General features: G+C 40.0%; 1 long non-coding RNA gene across 1 annotated transcript in view; it reads right to left on the bottom strand.

Moving 5' to 3' along the window:
* Positions 1 to 718: 718 nt before the first annotated feature.
* Positions 719 to 16,974, bottom strand: part of LOC130858230 (uncharacterized) — a 162,219-nt gene continuing 145,963 nt past the window's right edge. The window contains exon 6 of the long non-coding RNA XR_009055022.1: positions 719 to 2,692. This is a non-coding gene — a long non-coding RNA (uncharacterized LOC130858230). The remainder of the gene's footprint in view (positions 2,693 to 16,974) is intronic.

Here is a 16,974-nt window from a genome sequence, read left to right as displayed (position 1 = left end):
GTCTATCTTGGCCATTGCCTCTGTGGTTAGTTCTAAGCATGAAATTATCATAGATAAACCAGGCTGGTGATCACTGGATGTGGACGAGAGCAAGGACAAATCGGAACCCATGAAGATGGAGTGGAATCCATAAGGACAAACTGGAACCCAGGTCTGTCTCTCACCATCTCCAATTTCAACTTTGGCCATGGAGCTGCCCAATCATGGCCCAGGACATGGAGAAGCTGAAGTAGGAGATCTGGTGGGAGCTTGAGGAACCAAAGATCCGGGTGCTGCCCCATACCAGTGAGGTGAGCTAGTGGATCTAAAGCAGCATGCATGATCCACCACAGCACACGAAGCCCTGCACCAACCTTCAATGCATGAAAAGTACAGCTGGTGCTTCACTTCTGCCTTCCAAATCTCCTGCAAAATCTCTCTTGTAGCCTAACTAACCTAGAATCGTGAAGGGATTTCTGGAAAACGGTTCAGCTTAGCTAAGTGGACACAATCCAATGCCACCACATGTGCCCTGTAAGACCTGGCATGATCTGACCCCTACCTACTTCTCCATCCTTGTCTGAGTGAACTCTCCCCTTCTTTATTCTTTAAAGGTCATTCTCCCAGAAAGATTTCCGTGACCAAGATCTATAAAATACTCAGTGCCCTGTTAATTGCTTGTTCAAAGTCTAGCTTTACCATTACAGCACAAGCTCCAAAAGGGCAGGGACCACACGCACAGTACACACTACTATAGCCCAGCCCTGAGCATGGTGCCTAGCATAGAGAAGGCACTCAGTAAAGACCGGATGAAGGAACATCAACTGATGTATCAACAGACCTCTTCTTAGACAGGATTCCAGTTAAACCACACAGGATTGATACTTATCAAGCTTTATTTTCAAAGAATCTCTGAAGCAGGAAAGACAGCTACTTGAATGAGAATTCATTCCAAAGTCTGACATTCATTTTCATTGTACTTCACCTAAATCTTTAATGCCTTTAAAACTACCCATTGATGTTCCTATCTAAGAGATATAGGCCACTAAATTATTATATATTAGCACCAAGGAAGAGAAGGAATTCTCTCTTGGAGATTTATTAGAAATAGTACACAGCTAACATTCCTACATTATATTAGAACCACCTGCCCAAAAGCAGGAAGATGGCTTCTATGACCCTTTAGGGAAATTTCCATTCAATGAGCCTATCAAAGTTATTTTACTAGCACAGCCGTGTAAAATTAATCATCTTTGTGAATTCTTAATTGCTGTGGTCGGACATCCCCCAGAGAGTAATCATACACCGTGGCAGAACTCACACTCCTTTTTCATTCTTCCATGAGGAAGGAGAAAGCAGGAAGAAGCAGTAGTTCATTACCATTTATTCATTAATTCACTCAAGAGATAATTATGGACGTTTCCTGCAGAGTAAGTGCTAGGGATACAAAGATGGCTAAAGGAATTCAGAGTCTAGCAGGGAGAAAGGCAAGTAAACAGACATGGTTGGTACTTCTTTAGAAGTAGTTAAAGACAAGCGGGTGCTTTAAAGATAAATAAGTGACCAAAATATCATATTGGGTTGGCCCAAAAGTTTGTTCTGGTTTTTCTGTAATATCCAAAAACCGGAATGAAGTTTTGGGCCAACCCAATAGAAAGTGCTCAGTAAGTATTAGCTAAATGTCAGACACGGATGTAAGCACGTGCATAAATTAACACATTTATTCCCCATAACAAACTCTGTGAAGTAGATGTTTATTGTTTCCTATTTCCACAGATTAGAAAACTGAACCACAGAGAAGCCAAGTAACTTGCTTAAGGCCACACAGCAGGTCTCCAGAGCCCACTGCTTTACCACAGTGCTACCCTGCCTCAATCTATCACCCTACTCCCTTCCGTGATCCCTCCATGACTATTAGGCCTAATGATTACAAATTAAGTTATTAGAGGTTCAATAATTAATTTTTAAAATATAATGAATTGTTGGCATTTTAACAAAAATTACATTTAAAAACTATAGAGGGGTCAGCTTTGTAAACTCTTCATTTGTGAACATAAATACCTACATAGTCTCAAAAGATAAAAACAAATTATTGCCCAGAAGAAATACATGCCTTTGAACACGCGTCATCCTTGTGTGCATCTGTGCTTCTTCCTTTACCTGGGCCTGAACAATGGAGGAATTTTACACTACCCAGCACACAAGTCACCACATTTTGCAGGAGAAAAGGGTCAAAGGAATACCCAACAACTGCAGAATAAAATAGTTTCTATTCTTCTCCCTCAATCCTGGGATTTCCTCTGCAGGTTCTGCTGAGAAACAAACAGGCCTCAGCTCAGTCCTAGGGGGAAGAGGGAATACAGCAAACACAGCAAATGTGACTCTTTCCATTCTATTGGGAGAGGTAAACAGGCTCACAAATCACTTCTTGTTTAACTTCACATTGAAACGGACAGGATCGGCAATAGAATCCTCTTAAGGTGGTTCCGTTGCAGTATCTTGTATATTCCCTCCTGTCCAGCTCCAGTTGGTCCACACTGGATGCTACTGAGGCTCACAGGGGCGGCAGGAAAGGCTTCTCAGAAGATGCTGGGTTCAAAGAATATGGCATGCTGAAGCTGCTGGAGAATTCAAGTAGTTCCCTAGGACTGGAGGGTAGAGTAGTAAGTAGAACAGATGGTGAGGGTGAGAGGGGGTGGTCCTAGAGATGAGCCTAAAGACAAAAACAGGGACTGGATCACTAAGGGTGCATAGACTCGACTCTGAAGGCTGTGGAAAACTGCTGGAGAACATGAACCAAGGGAGATCACTCCAACAGTGGTGGTATACAGGACAGATTAGAAGTCCTTTTCCTAGAACTTGTGTGGTGATCTAGCATCAAGGTAATAGCCCTGCCTACTTAGTTGAGGCTCTCCATGGAACCTAATAATAAAAGATCAAAATAAAAGTTAAGAAGGATCGCTTTGGTTTTCCCCTCTCATTAGCTGTGGTCATAGAATATACAGCAACCTAAGTCAGTTTCAAATGCTGACAGCAAAACTCAGTGGAATTCACAACTTCCCAAGAGACTGTCTGGGGAAAGATGAATGAGAAGTTGAGATCTAGCCATGAGAAATGAAGAGTCTTTCTAAACTTTTTTATAAAGAGATGGATAATAGTCTTGAAAGAGAGTCCATGAGATGACAAGAAAGCATCAGATATGCTTAAACAAACTATATTGGGAACTGACTTTAAAATATGGGTTGGAGGATGCAGGAATTTACCTCAGGACCATAGTCTGTCCTCTCTTTGTGGTGGCATGCCCACAGATATCACAGGCAAGAGTGCATGGATCAAGAGCAGCTTATGATCCTTTATCTCGTAACATTTGATCAGAGGAGAAGTTTTTATGATACTTTACAGTACATAGTAGTTAAACTGAACAAATATTATGACCACAATAAAACACATTCTTATCACTGGAACATAAATCAGTAATTGCTACATTGTGAGGGAGTTTCTCCCACAAGTCCAGGGATGCTGCTAGCATCGAATGGAGAAGTTTAAAGGCAAAGCCACACCATCAAATGTCATTTAAAATCAAAACACCACAAAATTAAAACCTGTTCCCTCCAGGGCTTGAATGCTGCCTTTCAAACCTTTTACAAAAAGCTTTTTGCTCTGCGGTCGATCACTAAAAAGCCACCTACATAAAACCTATTAATAAAGACTCCAGTGGAGAGACCTGCCATAAAATCAGGAATGCTTTGGAGCTCAGCAGAGATTCACTCCTGCCACACACAGCTTGGCAGCAGCAACTCCACTCAACCCCAGCACACATGTTTTCCATTACAAACTGAAGATTTCTATCAGAGTTTAAATTAATTGTTTTATACTGCTGGCGTGGGAGAAACTCTTTGAGGAGGCAACTGTCTACAGCTCACCTAGTTGGACTTCTCAGGAAGAAGGCTGCACCTCCCCCGCCCCCACAAGTCCAATTCAAGGAGGGGGAAAGTGTTGAGACCCTGGAAAAGTGAAATCTGTTTTGCAACTTTGCTTGTGAATTCCTTAAGTTATCACACCTTCTCAAAATTGTGAAATCAAAGTTGCACCTCATAATAACCTGAGTACTTCTTATTTATAGACTCTTTGGAGCACAATAAGCTCTAGACATCTGAGACATCTAATGTCCACATTTTCCTCTTTCCAGGGCTTAAGGTAGTCAAAATAAGGGCAGTTTGAGGAACTTCTAAGGAAAATGAGCTCAGGGAGTGTTGCTCTTTCTTGATTTAATTTTCTTGATTCATATAAGCGTATGAATTTACAAGGTTACTATCTTCCTTTAAAAAAAAGATTTCATTTTTATGGAATGATCCAAGACAAGAGTAATTTTGGAGAAGAATTTGTTTTTAATTCAAAGCAACAAATTCCCCCAAAACATAAAAAGTAGTTGTTTATTTCATAATTTTTTTAAGCTAGCAAATACTGAACACTTAGCACGTGCCAGTCATTGTGCCAAGAGATCACTCAATCCTTAGCACCCATAAGGTATGTGTTCCTATCCTCCACTTCATAAGTACAGAAAGTAAGGCTCAGGCAGTTTAAGTTGCTTGATGTGACACAGCTAATAAGGAAGGGCAGTAGGATTTGAACTCAGCACTGTCTGAGGGTTTATTGGATAACATGGTGCCACCCCAATAGAAATAACAACTGCTGTGAAGCCTCTATTTTCCCTCTGCTGATGCATCAGGGGATAAAAATCACCTCATTAAACAAGTCAGCTTTCATAACCATCATGCCTCTATTTTTTACCAATCACTTCAATTATTTAAGGTATGTATTTCTAGGGAAGAAGTGACATTATTGCTTTGGCAATAAATATGCATGCAAATGAGATCACTTTGTCTTTCACTGTACCTCCTAAAACCTGACATACAGATCACATCTGTGTATTCCAGACAACCAATGTATTTTCCAGTGCAGTAAATAACACTGTATTTATCACGTACCCCCATAAGCGCACTGGCTAAACTTTCTTACTTAAGCTTTTATAAGTCTGTCTTTTTTCACAAGAGGAAACAAGGCATGGTTTCTAATACACATAACAGAAACGTGAATCAATTTTTGTGTTTAAAATTTTCTATGTACATAGTAGCAACAAATTCAGCCTTATCCGAGTGAAGGGAGCAGGTAAGAGGAACCAAAGTTGAGATGTTCTCCTGAGATTGCTAACAATTCACCTTCAACACAATCGTAAAGAAAAGAGGACTTAGTGCCCATTTTTTGGTGCTACCCAACTGCAATAGTTTCCCGCCCAGCACAGAGTTAACAACATGTAATACATTTTCATTGCCCCAATTAATGCAGAACAAAAGCTGAAAACTCTTAGGGCAACCTGGAGGAGGAACTCAAGTCAACCTTGTAAAAGAGTGCCTGTCTCTGGTTCTATACTAATTGCCATGTAAATTAACAAAAAGCACAGCTCCATCAGCAAGGAAAATGAAGATTTCTTCACAGACCATCAGCAATGTCACCCCAAAAGCCTAAGTAGCATCATGCCTGTTTCTTTAGACAATAAAATGCCAAAGTTTTTCTTTTGCTGTCAGCAAATGATGAATACATGTGGTACTGATTATTTAATACCACTAGACCACCAGGGAAGAAGATTTAGGTGAACTGCGGCAGAACTATGCCATTTATTTTTATTACCATGCATTAAAAATTATGTTTACAGATAATTGTTTTTCTCCTTCCAATAAAGCAAGATAAAAAAATCTAGAAGAATATTTAATAATACTGGACCACCAGGGAGGAATTTTTAAAGTTGATTTTTTTATTGAAAAATTAGATCTGCTTTTTAAAAATTTTCCAATTATTTTTAAGTGCAATTTGTGAAGAAATTATTTAAACCAGGGCAGGATGAATTTTCTACTGGGGGAGTGTCTCACAGATTAAGTTACTCCTTTACAAGGGTAATTACCTAATCAAATCACCCCTCAGAACCATCAGATTTAAAATACCTGTGTAACTGACTGTGCAGTTTACAATTCTGCTCCATGGCACATTCTCATGGCTTCTATCAGAGTTGGTGTTTCTAAAATCCCCAGGTAAAATAAACTATTGATTTTTTTTCATTGATGTTGTGCTAAACTGTACTAAAATTTTTCTATTTACCAGTTTCTTTTAAAAAGAAGAAAGAAAAGTAAAAGGAGGAGTAGCAACAGTAAACTGAGAAAAAGACAAAAAAAGAAGGAAAAAAACAAATCAAAAGGAAATTAAATTAGGCTTCACACAATAGTTGAAATAATAATCTCTCTAAACTTCAGTGGCATATTTACAATTAGGAAAGGAAGTAATTGTTTCCCTCTCCTCCCCTCTCTCCTCCTCCCCCTGTTCCTCTTCCTCCCTCCCTCCCCTCCTGGTCCTTCTCCTTTCCCCCCCGCCTCTTCTTCTCCCTCTCTCCAGAGTGCCAAGCACTTCAATTAAAGGGAATTTTAGAGCTCTTATAAAAGTATCCTCCATTAATATCATCTAAATCAGAATGCCTTCTCTGCATCCCTCATGGATGCCTGCCTACCGTGCCAAAGCATTAGCTGATTTGCCCAAAAGGCAGGTCACTCTCTTGTCAGTGGACACTTGCTGAGGTGAGAGAAGTTCCTTGTCTCCCTGTAACTCTCACTGTGGGTCCTATGGGTCCTACTGCTGCTCTTTGAAGCAATGAAAAGGAAGAAGAGTAGTTCTCCAGATAACATTGCAAATCTATCAGCCAACCCAAACTGCCCTTGCAGAATATGTACTTCTCTGGTTTTTTGTTTGTTTGTTTGTTTTTTTACTAATTGCACGTAACAAAAGCAGTCCCTGTGTTCTGGGCTAAAATCACTCAGGGAGGTAGAAGGACACACACACTTCAACTAGTGTTTTCCAAAAGGAAAGCTCCTTTCCAACTGGTCCTCAGGATAAAAGAAGAAACCAGGGCCAGACCCAGGCAAAATCATGAAATCATTCCAAGCTCTCTGGCTCTTCCCACTTCCTCTCCAATCTGCAGATTCAGGTGTTCATTCCATCACAATATTGTTTGCTAAAAGCCCTAATTATATTAAATAAGTTCATCAAAGATTAGTTCAAATTACTCCATTTTTTGTGGAGTTTATACCTGTAATTACACAGAGCCCATTCACATGATGATATTCACGATGGATCTCCTCTGTGACTCAGGTTTGTTATAGAACAACCAACATGTCCACATGTAAACCATAAAACCATTTTCAGTGGCAAAAGCTGTGTTTCTCTTGAGAGGCCAAGAATGTTTACCTACAATGCAGGACAAGCCTGGATCACACAGTGACTCCCGGTGGCAGCCATACAGTCTTGGTATAGGTCCCTTTGATTTTAGGACCAGCTTTGCTGTGACATAAATCTAACTTGCTGTGCTCAGTTCCTGCTAGACTAAGAAACGCACAGGCAGGCTGGAGATGGATCTGGTCATGGCTGATCGGGATTGATCTTGTTTTCACAGAGCGCAGGCCCCAGTTGGTGGGAGTCACATGTGACTATGGACAGGCTCTGGGAAGACTTCTGGGCATGGCCCCTCACCCTGGACCCTGACAACGAGGACCTTCTTCTGACTTCAAACTATTTAATCTTCCCTCTGCCATAAAGCCAAAAATAATCTACCTCTTTTTCACTTCTCCCTTTCAAGGAAATCACTTGCCCTTCTACCCCACTAAGCCATTCTTCTAGAACATATGTCCTTATACCTTATTTCTCTGGTTCCCATGTGCAGAGGCCCAGGAGCTCTGTGAGCCTCCAAGCAAAGCTTCAGAGAAGGAGAAGCGGGGTCAAATGCAAGCCCTATCCAGCTTAACACACTTCTGCGGCTCCTGCTGCACACAGGGACCATGGCAAGCTCCTTTCATTGGTCCACAAGGCCAGCCTATTTGGCCCTTGCCCGCTCTTGCCTCAGTGCCTCACACAATGAATCTCTCAACTACATGGACTTCTAGGGTCTTAATGACCTCTGAACTTTTACATGTGCTGCTTCCTTGCCAGGGCTCTACTAAGAATTTCTCCCCATCTTAATCAGCAAGAGTAATCTGAGAATCTTGACAAAGGTAGAGCTCTAAGAAGGACGTGGGTAACTATTGGAGGGAATAGTTTGTCTAGAACAAATGTTCCCAAATTTTTGCGCTTGTCAAATTTTATTACCAAAAAAAAAAAAAAAGCCAAGACAGCCAAGACAGGATGAGGGTTTCAGACTGTCAATATCATGACTGGTCTAGGACAGTGTTTGCCCTCTTGGCCACCTTCCCACTGCCACATGCACCTCAAGAAATGAAGGTGGTTTGCAGAGAACAGATATTCTAGAGACCAGAGGAACATGCTGGTGGTCATATATGACTCATAGCTGCTTACTTCCTTGGGGAAAGGGGAATTCTGAAGCTACCGAGTGGCCTGCCAGTAGGCTGAGGAGGGGGATGGCAGTTACCCAAAGAAGGTATCCCATCAGTTGACAAAGATATCCTGGATCTGAGGGTGCACTGCTAGATGTCAGATTCTCAGATTGCTATGTGAATGTATGGGCCAAACACACTTTCCTATAATCAAGCTTAGCACCTTTTCTCATCTAGCTTGCAACAACCTAACTTACTAGAACATGGGCCACTGAACAGGAAATCAACTACAACTGAAATAATAGAATACTAATAAAGCTGCTACAACAGTAACCAAAACCCGTATGGCTCACATTTGAATAGTGCCTCCCATTTTAAAAAACTTTCATAAACATCATCTTTCTTGAAGATGTAACCTTGCTTCACAACCCTAGTGTGAAGCAAGTGATCTTATTCCCACATCACAGATGAAAAAATTGAGGCTGTGGAAGCATAAATGACTGGCTGAAGGCTACATAACGCATAAATGGAGTTAGTCTTGTAAGTCTAGGTCTTCACACCAGGTCCTGTGCTCTTTCTGTTGTACTTTGCTGATTTTCACCAGGGCTGAAAGCAACAGCAAAGCAATCAAGTAGAGACTTAATTCCCTGATCAGGACTCAGACTCAGTTCAAAAATGTTTATTCAGCCTCAACTCTGTACCTGCACATGGCATTACCCCAAACATCTCTCAAAGATCACGAGGCCCTGGTGACTTTCAATTGTCCAGGCTCCTGTTTTATTGAAACAAAACATATTATGCCAAGACAGTTACAAAAATTGAGGGCATTAAATGTTTAGAGTCAACAAATTAATGGGCTAAACACACATCCACACAATTACAATGACTGGATATAAATAACTCACTTGCAAATAATGTCCAAGTCTAAATAAGAGACCTTGGTTAAGGTGAGGCCTTCTGGGCCCTTGGGACAGACCTCCTGTGCCAGGGAATTCCTAATTCACTAGAGAATCCATGCATTTTTAGACTCTAAATGGGTTTTAAACAAAAAGATAGGACTTCGGAGAATTTTGATTAAATTCCCAAACTGCTTAATATTTGCAATTAATAAATGCAAGTGGGGCTGGGAAAGAGCACTGGACTAGGAGTACAGAGACATATAGGTTCTAGACCCAACTTGCTACACTAGCCAGGAAACCATGATATAGACCCTCAATTTCCCAGCACCTCAATTCCCTCATCTGTCCATCAGTTGCTGGACTATGCTGTGTGAGATGCTTACAGCTTCAAGTTCTGTGATTTTTAGAGCCCATCCCTGGAGAAGCTCCTTCCTGGTCCATGAACAAAAACTAATGATCGCTTCAGGCAAGCAGGACTGTGGAAACTATGTGAGAAAAAGAGAATGTGCAATCACCAAAACAAACAAGCCCTGCCTTCAGAGACCAAGCCATACCAAACAATGGCAAATGGCAGTAACTCGGAGGCTCGCTGCACCCAAAAGCTGTTTTGTTTTACATGCTACTTGGGACCATTGTGAATTTTCATCAACATTCATGCACAGAAAAGCAAACAGTCTTTGGAAATAAGAACTGCAGTCCTAGATGTCATCATTTTCCTGAAGCTGTGAGCGCTCAGGGGACTGACTGTATTCAGTAATCCCTCCCCCCACCCCCAGGGGGCTTAAGAAATCTTAATTTGCCTAAGGATGCTAATCAAGCCTAGAGGCTTAGGGTCATGAGCTTGTGTGGTGATGTGCTGTGTTTGTTTTAAATCAGACCGCCTACTTGGTGTGAGGCTGAACCTTGTTATTAAATCCCCTTTTGTTCTGCATGTACACCCATCAATCTTATCTTACAAATCAAATAGAAAAGAAACAGTATGTTTAAAATTAATTCCTATAAGCTAATTCCAAATATCCAATCAGGTGCCCTATACAATGTGTACCCATAAATATTCCTTAAAGTGAAGCTTATCTTAATGGTATTTATAATCTCTTTTGCTGTAAAACAATGACATGTAATCTCTTCTGGTTCTAATATAATTTAGACTACCAGTATAGAATTTGCTTTGAGTTAGAGTTATTATTCTGATTGTCTTAATTACATACAAGATAGTTTTATTATAAACAAGGAAAATAATCACTTACAACCAATGCCAACTAAACTTAAAAATTCCAAACTCATAAATATATTATTGGTTGTGTTACTAATTTAGAAATTGGGCAGAGACTGTTAACTATCCCCCAGTATTCATCTGTTCCTTCTCTCTTTTAGAAAAAAAATCCCCTTATAAGCTTTGGCAAAGCACAGAGCCATCTAGATAAAGACTACATGCCGCTTACTAAGCTCTATGTAACTCTGGGAAAATTACCCTCTCTAACCTCAGTTCCATCATCTATAAATGTGACAGTGACAATGCCTACCTCATAGGGTTGTAATAAAAATTAAGTGGCAATGCATACTGAGAACATAAGTTCTCAGTAGGTGTTAGCTCTTATGATAATGATAATGTTATTGCTATGTTTAAGTGGCAAATTTAGGTAGCCATTTAGGACAAACAGTAGTGTGGGGTATAGCCTCAATTTATCCAGACTCTGACAAGATAAGCAGAGGGCATCATGTAAGATTAAAAGCCTTGTTTCTTAATTCACGCCTTGCTCCTATGTTCTCCAATGAAGCATGTCTTCCTCATCTCTTTTCCTGGTTTCTAAACTACTAGCCAAGTAAGAATGGATGTGATGTGTTGTCATCAACTTGTAAGTTCACCTAGGTATTTTCATTTAGAGCATTTGTTCAGGGAATCCAGGCAATATGTTTTAAGTAAGAGAAATATGTGATGGTGCCTCTTACAAATTCATACTGAAACTCGGTTTGTCCCTGGTCCTTCATTCTGCCCTGCTACTCAGTCATCGTGCTTTGTCCTCAAACTCTCCAGCCCCATGGACACTTGACTTGAGGCACAGGAACAAACAAATATTAACTGTTCAGGAGCTCCACATATGGGGAGCGGAAAGAGTCGAAGAGGATAGAGAGAGAAGTGATGTAATGACCAAACACTGGCCATTCCTGCCCTGGGGGGCTTGAGGAAGTCTAGGGGCGGGTGGGGCAGGTGGAAAGAGACAGTGTTGCAAACAATGAAAAACTGGTCATTATAAGATCTCGGACAATTGTGTTTTAGGTGTATAGGCTACTGATGATGACAGTGGTAAAAATGAGGGACGATAAAACACTAGAGTACACGTTAGCATAAATACCAACTACAGACCCTAGAAGACTGAAACGAAAGAAGAAAACTCAAATTGCAGAGTTTTACAAATCATAAAGTGTCAAAAATGAGACATTAATAAGAGTGAGGATAACGATGGTGAGGACATTTGAAGCAGACACCTCTGACAAGACCCACCATGTCCAGCTTCTCCTGAGTTCAGCCTGCCCTGCCTGGAGCAGAGGAGCTCTTCCAGGAGTATCCCCTCCCCTTTGGCCAGAGCTGATGAAATGAGTAGAAACACCTAATCCAAGACAGGCCCTTCGCAGGCCCTTCGGATTCTTTCTCCATAATATATTATTCATTTACTCAGCTGGCCTCCACATTTGGCTGCATTAGACTTGACATATCAAACCAACCCTCTTGCCAAGAACAACCAGATGAGTTAAAATATAAAAACAAAAAAATTAAAATAAAGTAAATTATCTACTAAGGTAGCAAGACCTGAGGGCTAACATCCTGGAGGAAAGGAAAGGAAAGCACAGAGAGAGATTAGCCTGACATTTGGCAATGCTTTTCTCCTTGAGGCATTTTAAATAGTGGCAGAGAGGCTTAAAAGCTGAGAAGAGCTTTCTGCTTTCCGTCTTCTGCTATTGAGATAAAAAAAATCAACTCGAGGATGGATGATGCCTTAGAGGACTGGGACAGGGAGGGTGGGGGGGAGTCGAGGGAGGGAGGGAATACAGGGATATGTGTATAAATACAGATGATTGAACTTGGTGTACCCCCCAAAAAATAATAAATAAAAAAAAAATACAGATGATTGAACTTGGTGCACCTCAAAAAAATAATAAATAAATTAATTAATTAAAAAAATAAAAAATAAGTCAAATCAAAAAAAAAAAATCAGAGTTCAGGGCTCACCAAGAATAAGGGTCCTGGAAATACCCCAGACTTTCCTTTGGAATCACTGAAGGGCCATACCCTAAGAACAATCTCTGTAAAGACTGAAACACATATTTGAATTAGCTCAATTTCAGATTGGATTAAGGTAATCAGCCTCTATTCTAATAGCTCTGTCCAAGGATCAGAAGCAAAAGTATATCCTCTCTGGGGAATGATTACATCATCTTAAACGATCTCTTCAATCTTTCATACACAATGCTCAGCATTCAATAGGAGACCATTTAACCAAAACCAAGAGATTGAAAAATATCAGACAACAGAAACAAACCTCAGGAGATCCAAATACTTGAGTTATCATTTACTCACCAATTCACTGCATACCTGCTACGTATCATGAACCGTGCTAGGCAATGAGAATATACTGATCAGCAAAACAGTTATGGCTCTTGCCTTCGTGGATCTTATAGTCTGGTGGGGGAGATCAACAATAATCCTTCACTGGAATTTAGAGAACTAAAAAGTCAGTGAGAGTCCATTAGATAGTGATAGGCAAGAAACTGAGATCATGTAGAGCAGTTGGCCAGACCCCATGTGGGCATAAGTTTTGAAGGAGCAAAACCTAAGAACCTTGCAAAGAAAGCTTATCTGTCACAGAAGAGAATAGAGTACATTTATAGAAAAAATATAGATGCAAGCCCAAAGAGAGAAACAGAGAGATCAAGAGTAGCTCCTCGATGGCGTTCTAGTTTCCCAGAAGCCCAGCTACATTTCCCATCACTGGGCTCCATGTGATTGAGCCTATGCCCTTTCAATCAGCACTTTTTTGACTTGAGCTTCCTTAAGTGAATTTCTGTTCCTTGCAACAAAGAGGAATCTGACAAAGACAGAACTCATTTACATGACCTGAGAACTATTAGCTGACTGCCATGCTGCAAAAAAGAAATATTAATTAAACGTGTTGGATTAGCTTGTTATGAGTTTTATCTGATTACCCTAGAAAACTCTACATGGGTATGATCAGACTTACACGGTATAGTCACACGCTGAGAATGTAAGACAATAAGAAGGAATAGCAGGTACCAAGCATTTGCAATCCTTGCCCTAACATAACCAAAGCTGTCTCCAAAGGAGTTGAGGTTACCTCCCAGACAAGTGAAAATCTAAACATAGTTCTATTATGTTGCACTTTTCGACCAAATCTCAAAATATGTTCCCCGTGTTTTTAGCCATGCAGTTGTACTTTTTCTGGAAGTATTTTATTGTGTTTCACCTGTCTTTTGCTTCTCTTCCTGCCACCTATGTCTCCAATTAGAAGGCCCTTCTCCAAATTGCATATACTCAAAGTGGTTCAAGAAGAGAGTGCTCTGCAGAGGGAGACAGGGCAAAGATACATAAAGGCACATGAATGCACTGGGGAGATGTGCAGAAAGGTGGAATGGTACTTAGGCACTAGCAAAATAAAACCAAAAACTAATTTAAAAGTAACATAACTAAAACATACTGAGCACAATTTAATTCCTAGAGCCAGAACTTCAGGACTCTTTTGAGACCTTGACCAAACATCCTCTGGTGATGGTAATTATACTTTCTCCTCACTCATTATGGCTTATTTGCAAGTAGGTCAGATTACGTTCATTTATAGGTTCATATAATTTATGTTCATTTACTGGTTCATCTGTACACATATACCCCGAAACACATATAGTTTACGAATTTCAATCAAGCAGGTTTTTTAAAAAAGAAAGAAAAAGAGGAATAAGTGTCTTTTTTTGGTGAATTCAACAGAGCACAGCTTACGATTTCACCCATAGAAACATCAGTTCTTTCCTCATCCAAATCCACATAAATGAAACAAAAGAAACAAGCTTTACTAAGTAAAATGAGCTAAAATTAGCAAGCAGCAAAGATGATGCCAGTTGCCCTGGGCAACAAATGGTTGATGGATGGAATAATTAAGATTGACAGTAAACTAATCTCTGTTCCTTTATTGAAAACAAAGTCCCCTGAATCAATTAGCCTTGTCATGGATACCTTTTGTAAAACAACTATGACAAAAAAAAAAAACACCAACTATGACATCCCAACCACTTCTCTTTGTTTATGGATTTGCCCATACTTCAGTAAGTGCAGGGACCGATTTCACAAGCATCAAGAGATAATAATGGAAGATTCCAGTACATTAGGTACTGCACAAATATAGCCGCAGTCCTTGAAAAAAATATAAGTATCACAAAGTAGGCCCTAAAGACTTGATGGACATTTTCAAATAATGTCTCCAAAGCTTTGCCACTAAGCAAAGGCTAAAAACCATCCTTCAAACAGGCCAAGCATGTACCTGTTAGAATGGACATCCACTGACCTACCCTCATAAATGGTAAGCAAGTGGTGTTAAGAGGAGATCCTCTAGTGCTCACATAGTCACTTTGAGATCTGAGACAAAACAAAAAAGACAATAAGCTGAAAGAAACAGAAAGAGTGTTTCTAGAGCAGGGTGTTTGTGCTAAAATTCTGCACCAAATAGATCGACTCTCTGGCTACTGAAAGCATTACCCTTAAGTTAAGGAATAAATTGAAATTATCAGAGATGGCCAAGAACTTATACTCTGGCTTCTAGTGCTTCTGTGGCCTGAATTAAAGCAACGGTTGCTACAGTCACTTAAGAATCAGAGGAATTCTACAGTTAATCAAAAGGCTTGGGGCAGAGGGTTATGACTTAGGCATAAAACCCTTTCTGAGTTATTTTTATAGAAAAGACTGCTCATTTTATCTGTCTACTCTCTTCCTTCTTTTTCAGTACAGCAAAAGAAAGCCATTTAACGTTTCTTTGATGGTACAGGTTCTTGCACTGTTTTGGAAATAGTACTTCTGAATATCCTGGTTGGCTAAGTTTAGGAAATGTGGGTTTAAACAGAGTTTAAAGGATTTCTGTACTGCAGAATATTTCAGAGTGTTTAAAGTGAGCATATGAATTGAGAAAGGAGTTGGGAGGTAGAATAATAACAGCGTTTTCAAAAAATTTTGAGCACAGAACCTTTTTTTCACAAACATGTTATAAAACTTTATCTGTTGCCAAAATGCACTTCTAGAATTCCTATTTTAAAACTTAAATGGAGATGTGAAATGTGCATGAAATTATGAATAGCTATGACCTAAGGATATATCTTACAAACTGTCCGTTAAAATCTTATATATTGGGCTTCCTAGGTGGCTCAGTGGTTGAGAATCCGCCTGCCAGTGCAGGAGACACGGGTTCAATCCCTGCTCCAGGAAGATCCCACATGCCGCGGAGCAACTAAGCCCGTGCGCCACAACTATTGAGCCCATGTGCTGCAACTACTGAAGCCCACACGCCTAGAGCCCGTGCTCCAGAACAAGAGAAACCATGGCAATAAGGAGCCTGCGCACCATAGCGAAGAGTAGCCTCCACTCACCACAACTGAAAAGAAAGCCCGTGCACAGCAAAAAAGACCCAACACAGCCAATAAAAAAAATAAATAAACAAAAAACAAAAACCTTATATATTAGTGTTAGAGAGCGAGGAAGGAGATTGGAATTATTCAATAAAGGAATTTGCCTTTTTTTTTCTCTAAAATAGTCAAATGTCAAAAATAAAAGCTCAGCAACTTAGGATATTTAATTACTTGATTACTTTTTAAAATAAGATTTTATAACAGTAATAACACTGGCAAATTTTTATATGTAAATGTATGTGCTGATAGAATTTTATCACACTGCTCTAAGATAAAAGCTTTAGCATCAAAGCTAAAACCAAGTGCTTCTAATTTGCCCCCCAAAAGTTGGCACCTGTCACAAATGAGCTAACCCAGGTCATATGTAAAACATCATCATTTCTGAAAACATACACAACAAATCATAAGAGTTGGCTAATGTAGTCTGAGGCCATTTTACCTCCCAACAGAGAATGATAAAAGGGAATAATAATAGGTTTCACTTCATTGTAAAAATTTAAACCCTTTTAAATTGGCACTGATGGAAGTAGATTACCCCACTTTATTTTTTTAAATAAACATTTCTTTTATGCAGATTTTAAAAGTAATATTTGCTCCCTGTGGAAAACCTGGAAATCACTGGACATTATTAATAGACACAAGACTAAAATAGCCTCCTGAATTGCCCCCCACTGTGGGTATTTTTAGTGTATGTCCCTCTTAACCCCTATTGTTTCAGAGTTTAGATCATACTGTGTATATTTTGCATACTACTTGTTTCCTTCACTTACTAATGATCTGAGGCATTTTCTCCTGTCTTACAAACTCTTTGAAAACATCATTTGAAATGGCTGTCTGTGATTTCCAAGCCATTAACATGCCCATTACAGAGAGTGCTCAGCAACAGGCGGCTCTGATTTCTGCCTCTTCTGGGACCTCACCCTTGTGAAACCTCCCTGGCCACACAGCTAGGACCTGCCGTGGGTGTATAGGTTTTGGGACACAGACCACTGAATATCCACTACACAGAAACAAGCAGTTTCTTTTACACAGTCAATTTCAAGGGC

Source organism: Hippopotamus amphibius, chromosome 8 (assembly GCF_030028045.1).
Source record: "Hippopotamus amphibius kiboko isolate mHipAmp2 chromosome 8, mHipAmp2.hap2, whole genome shotgun sequence".
Lineage (NCBI taxonomy): Eukaryota > Metazoa > Chordata > Mammalia > Artiodactyla > Hippopotamidae > Hippopotamus > Hippopotamus amphibius.
This window is presented reverse-complemented; position numbering and strand designations above follow the sequence as displayed.